This window comes from Lygodium microphyllum, chromosome 5, assembly GCF_053477565.2.
Source record: "Lygodium microphyllum isolate KBCC chromosome 5, Lygodium_microphyllum_v1.1.10, whole genome shotgun sequence".
NCBI lineage: Eukaryota > Viridiplantae > Streptophyta > Polypodiopsida > Schizaeales > Lygodiaceae > Lygodium > Lygodium microphyllum.
Window position 1 is genome coordinate 149,738,787 of NC_141139.1, and position 6,049 is coordinate 149,744,835.

Here is a 6,049-nt window from a genome sequence, read left to right on the forward strand (position 1 = left end):
TAATGAATACAAAATCTTACAAACTACAAGAGTATGGGATGCTATAATTATAGCAAAATAACTCCAAAACTGAGCTAAAAGGGTGGACAGGAGGTTGGGAACAAAATGGGCTATCCACAAACAATATATAGTAGAGTGCTTAAACAATGTGTTTGTAGTCAAAGAAACGTCTCATAAACAATATTCAGCATTGCTATCTATAAAACTACAATAAATTACCATAAAAAAATGGAAAACGATCAATGAAGTAAGCTCCCACCACTACCTGGAACATCTAAGTAGCAATTTGGGATATTATATAGAATGCAACTAATAGTATAGTAACCAAGTATCAAGAACTATCAAAGCATATGGAATGTTAGATACATAGATGCATACAATCAATGCATATCAAGTATTCACCACTAACAACCCATTAACAATGATAGGTACCACGTATCCAAATGCTCAAAAGCAAATCAACTCACAAAAGTCAGTATATGCAAGAATAGTGTATGCATATATTAATTGAGTATATACATGAGCAAGGCACTCCCAGTGTCTCTAAAGAACCAAGCTTTGCCAAGTAAATACAAATGTCTCCCACTAGAAGCAAATTTGAAATGTTTAAGAGAAAAACAAGGCTCAATGCATTAATCATATAATATCTAAAAGCCCAAGCACATCAATGATACATCTAATATGTCTTCAACTTGTAAGTGAAGGATCACTGAAACAAATGGCTAATACCCAAATACATCCAACAAAAATCCAATCCAAGCTTCAAAGGTCATTGTAAGCATGTTTGGGCATAAACATCATATGGAAGACCCAAATAGCATGCAAGCATGTAATACATAAAGCTTTGTAAGCTGTATTCTTTATTTCTAGCTATAGAATACATCAATCCAATATTGTATGAAAAAGTTATGGCCAAAGATATGAAAGTGATGCCAAGTTACCATAGTTATCCACGACTTCTATAACATGCTTTGTATCCACTAAAAATGGATAGAATGGCTACTTCTTAGCTCAATAAGCATTCAACAAGGCTCAATTAAGCCCTTAAAAGCTCATCATCTAGCTTGGAACAAGTGTCAAAGGTAGGAAAACCAATGCATACCCCAAATGGATTGAAATGGGCATGCCATAAAAAACTGTAAGTTGAGCTCTCTTCTTGAATTAAATGTAATGTCAATGAAACTCCTCGAATACCTACTTTGATACCAATTGGAAGGTGAGAGGAAGGCCGAAGCATGAGCGGTGTAGAGACGAGCTCAAGCTCAATCGCTAAGACCCACAAACCACTTACTGTTCAAGTGTTTCAAACGAGTACTAATGGCTACCTCTCACATAGCTGAAGCGTTATCCCTCTCTACGAGTGTAGTGAGCTTACCTTGATGTCTGATTGAGTTGCTTCCTCTCTCAAGCACTCCGATAGCTCCACGATTCGTGATGCATGCTCAAGCATCCTCAAGCCTCGTCCTCCAAGCTCCATCCTCCATAGCCACGCTCGAGACGAGAGAAGAGAAGAGAAGAAGAAGAAGAGAGGAGATGGTGGAGAACTTCACCTCCAAGATCCCTCACCCTCACACACTCACTCCCTCACTCACTCATACTCCCTCCCTCAAGCACTCACAAGAAAGCAAGAGAAGAGAAGAAGAGAAGAAGAAGAGTCCACTTTGCTACACATGAAAGGAATGAGTTCCCATTCACTTTTTGAACTTTATATACATGCCCTAAAATCCCATGGGCATCCATCCCCTTTTTACATGGCTGAGGTCCTTTTTCCGTTTACCCTAACTTCCTAGCTTAGTCCCACTACCCATTCACGGTTACAAATTGCACAAGAGGGAGCCTGACGCTCTTTTACAGAGGTTTTGGCTGCGCCTTCATATTTAAAGGTGTGCATTTTTGCTTTTGGCTTATTGTAGCTTCCATGGTTGCATCTTGGACTCCTAGTGGTTGTTCCTATACTTTTAGATTTTTTTCGGGCCCACTCTCTTATAGGACACCTTTTCCTTTTTTCTGCCTTGCACTTTTCCTTTTGTTGCCTTGTTTTTCGCTTCTTCGCTTTGCAGTAAACATTACCCCCTCCCTAGTTGAGTGCCAATCCCATGGCACTGCTGGTCGGGTGGTGAGTCGAACGGTGTTGTTGGTGTAGTTAGGTGGCTTTTTGAGTTTGTATACGAGCCCTAGTTGAAGGTGTGTTTGGAGGGATTTATGCCTTTGAAAGGCTTTTTAAGTTTGTATGCAAGCCTTGGTTGAAGATGTGTTGGAGGGATTTATGCCTTTGAGTCTGAACATCGGGTTGGACGGATCCCTTTGGCCCTCTGCGATTGGCTTCTCTTGCATTGTTGTAAATAAGCTTCTTCATTCACTTTTCGATTGGGGCTGTTGCATCTGCCCTTGCTTTGTTGCGCCTACATGGTGACATGTCGCATAAGATGGGGAGTGCATTGCTTGGATGATGGGGCCTCTGGAGCTGGTGGTCAGGGCCTTTGTTTGTACCTAGAAAGAAAAAAATGTGCACTACATGGGGGTGTTTCTGCCTTACCGTGGAGTGCGTGGTGCCCATGCTTGTGGAATTGGGAGATGGGTCTAAAGCCCTCGGTGGTGTCCCACACTTAAGGACCTAGTTTGTGCACAAGGGAGATGCGGTGCATGGGGCTTAGGGTTACATGTCTAACCATAGGTAAGAATTACCTTCCTAGGTATGTCCTACCCTTGATGTGCGCTAAGCATGTGTCATGGGGGATCAAAAAGGGCTAGGGGGTTAGACACGAAGCCGGCTAACCAAGGCCATCAGAGGCACCTAGCTTGAGAACCCCTAAGTGTAGTGACTGTGACCCTTATACATCCTGATGTGTCTACGTGTGATATCTCTTTCCGGTTCCATGTTCTCTGATTGCCTTTTTTACTTCGTACCTCCTTGTCTTTATTTTTCTTCTTATTCTTTTCTTATTCTTCTTCTTCTTCTTCTTCTTGTTGTCCAAGTCACACAGTTGTGATAGAAGTTAGTCTTCGTTATCGGAGTGGGGTGGAGAAGGGGGCCTAATAGATTTGTTAAGGAATTGGCGGCTTTGGAGGTACCCCCCTTGAGGTTTAAGCGAGCCTGAAGAGTGGTGGTGGAGAGGAATGGATGATTGCAATGGGTGAAGCAACTATCATTCATATCCTCTAGAAGAGCTAAGCAAAATGAACATAATAGAGCAGCTCACATTATTAATCGATCCATCGCGTAACTATTGATAGGGTTAGGATCAAAATGGAGTACTAGGAGGCCATGCTCCTGCGGGGTGGGATCTTGCCTAAGGAGTATCATAAGCAATCTAAGGTAATTACAAGTAGTAATAAAGGCGGGGTCAAGGCATGAAGAGAATTCGTTAGTGAATTGGATTAGGGTATCATACAAGTTCTCTTATGTGAAGACGAGGGCACCTTCATATGTAGTATAATGAGGATTATAGATTATAGGGAAGTCGTGTAGTGGTCATGGATATTGGAGTCAAAATCCACTCCCACCCTTCGAGGGTAGGGCATAAAGGTTGGGTCATTCCGCTTGAAGGGTTGAGTGTTGCAAAAGGCCATCCAAGTTTCCATGTTGGTGTCCCAAACCCTTCTTCTTTGTTTAGGTTGACATTCATAGCCAAGCATAGACCTTGGCACTTAAAAATCCTTATTTTGCCAAAATTCAGCATCTTTAGTGGCCCATAGGGTGGGATTCTGCTTTCTCTCCTCCAGTCATTTCAGTCTAAGCCTGCTTTCAATGTTAATCACCTCCTCCACCACCTTGATGGGCAAGACCTTACACAAGGTAGTGGGGAACTTGAAGCTAAAGTCAAAGGGGCTCCTGGACGTTTGTTGCCTCTCCTAGATTAGGAGGTCAGCATGAAAGCTCACTGGGAGCATCATCCTTGCATGGTGGGATAGGTGCCTAGGGTGCCCTCACTCCCTTGGCATTCCATTTTCTTCTTATCTCCTCCACCATTTGTTTTCTTCTTTCCCTCAGTTCTGCCTTTCTTTCTACGGAGGTGTCTACGTGTTGTTGCTCTTCATGCCGCAGGGAAGGAGGCGGTGGGACAAGCTCTTCTTCATGTGATCCCATTTCAAAGTTCACATCCACCTCCCTCTCCTAGCTTGGCTCATGCTACTCTTCTTCGATGAACCCGAGTGTGTCCACTTCCTGTGAGATTAGGCTTGCCAATAGGAGTAATGGCATTGATGTTCCAGGCTTGTGCCAACTCCACTAGGTTGTGGCGGCATCTGCAGTCCTGCTTTCAGTGCTCTACGAGCCATTCCCAATTTCCTTTTCATTGCCTCTATGGACTCTCCCTTCTCTACTTGGGTGACATCCAATAGGGTATTTAGGAAGGCACATTGCTGGGTTTGGAAGCTCACTTGGGCGGCTTCCACTCTATTTTTAGCAAGTATTTTTTCTTTTTTTACTTGAGCGAGATGGCGTACCAAGGCTTTGACTCTTTTTTTGTTCTGGTTAGCCCATTCTTCTGCCCTCCTATTCATAACTTCGAGGCCTTCCCCCTACCTCTGAGCTAGCACTATTAGCTTTTGTTCTTGATCTTCCATTTCTATCCTTAGCTTTTGCTGCTCTTCTTGTGCTGAGACAACCTCTTGGGTTAGTTTCTCCACCTCTCTTTTCGTACCTGTAAGCTCTTTCCTCCCTCAGCTCCTCCAATTCTTTTGTGGCTTTAGTGATTTTCTCCATTTTAGCTTGCAGATATTCGTTGCATGCCACATGCCATCGTAGGCATCGTATGGACTTGGTTTTTTCATTCAATCATGGCAGCCATTGTGCTTATGTCTCTTCCTTAGCTTGTAGCTGCTCCTTCAACTCGTGAACTTCCCTCTGGGCCATGGCTATTTAACATGTTTTCTCCAACTGGGATGTAGGCATGTTCTCTTTTTCGGCTTTGAGCTCTGCTACCGCGATTTTTTTCTCCTCCTTGAATTCCTCTAATTGAGAGAGAAGCTCCTTGACATATTCGTCATATTCTTCGAGTGGCCTCTTTGTTTTGTGGGGACAAAGGTTGTGAAGTCTGCCACCTTTTGCCTCTTAGGGTCTTGCATCGACTCGACATCTGCTGGCAGCCGATCTTTTGGTTCCTACCAGGGGGTTCCTTCTCTTGCTCCTTGGCCCATTTCTTTATTCACAAAGTACTAGACCCAAGCCATTAAGTTGCTGGCATCCATCTAGGTCGTAGAATTGGGAGTGGAAATGGCGGTGGTGGTGGCGAGCATAAGAGAGTGGGAATGGGGATGATTGGGGCCTTGCCCTTGCCTTCTTGCACTGTAGGTGGCACGAACTCTGGCACATGGGCACTTGAGCTCGGCCCTTTGTCTCTGATTGGGCTTGCGGGTTCCGGCTCATCTTGTCTGGATTGTTGCTCAATGGATCTGCACGTGGCGAGGGCCATGTCTTCCTCCTCCTCCTCTTCCTGCTTTCTCCTTCTTTCCTCCTTGGCCTTTTTGGACTCCCTATGAGCCTTCTACAAGTCTGTCTTCTCTTGTTTCCTCCTCTCCTCTTCATGCTTTCTTAGCGCAATTTTCTTATTTATCTTCTTAGCCTTCCCTTGGCTAGTAGTCTGCTCTTCTTGTTCCATGTTTTCTTCTTTCTCACTCAGTGTTCTTTCATTGGCAAGAGATTCTCCTCTGAAAGGCTGTCCTCCCATTGCCAAAGCTTTTGCTAAGGTCTCAATGGTCTTCCTCACAAAACAATTGAGGTTCACTTCATCCAACGACCTTGTTGCGATGCTCTCTAGTAGGGGGGTGTTGATGTGGCTCATGATGGTGCTGTACCTCTAACTAGAAAGCAACGTGTGCACTATCTTGGCTTGGAGTTAGACTTCAAGATCCGGAATATCCGCCAAGCTAATGCCATCGTTTGTGTTGACCTTTACCTTGTCCATTCCTAACAAGACATATACATCTCTTTTCAGCTTCCTCTCTACTTTGTTCGCCAAGCCCAATGCCATTTCCACCAGCTCGGGGGTCAATTCAATCTACACCTGACAAGTTTTCTCTTCCTAATGCACAGTTATGATGCCATGGT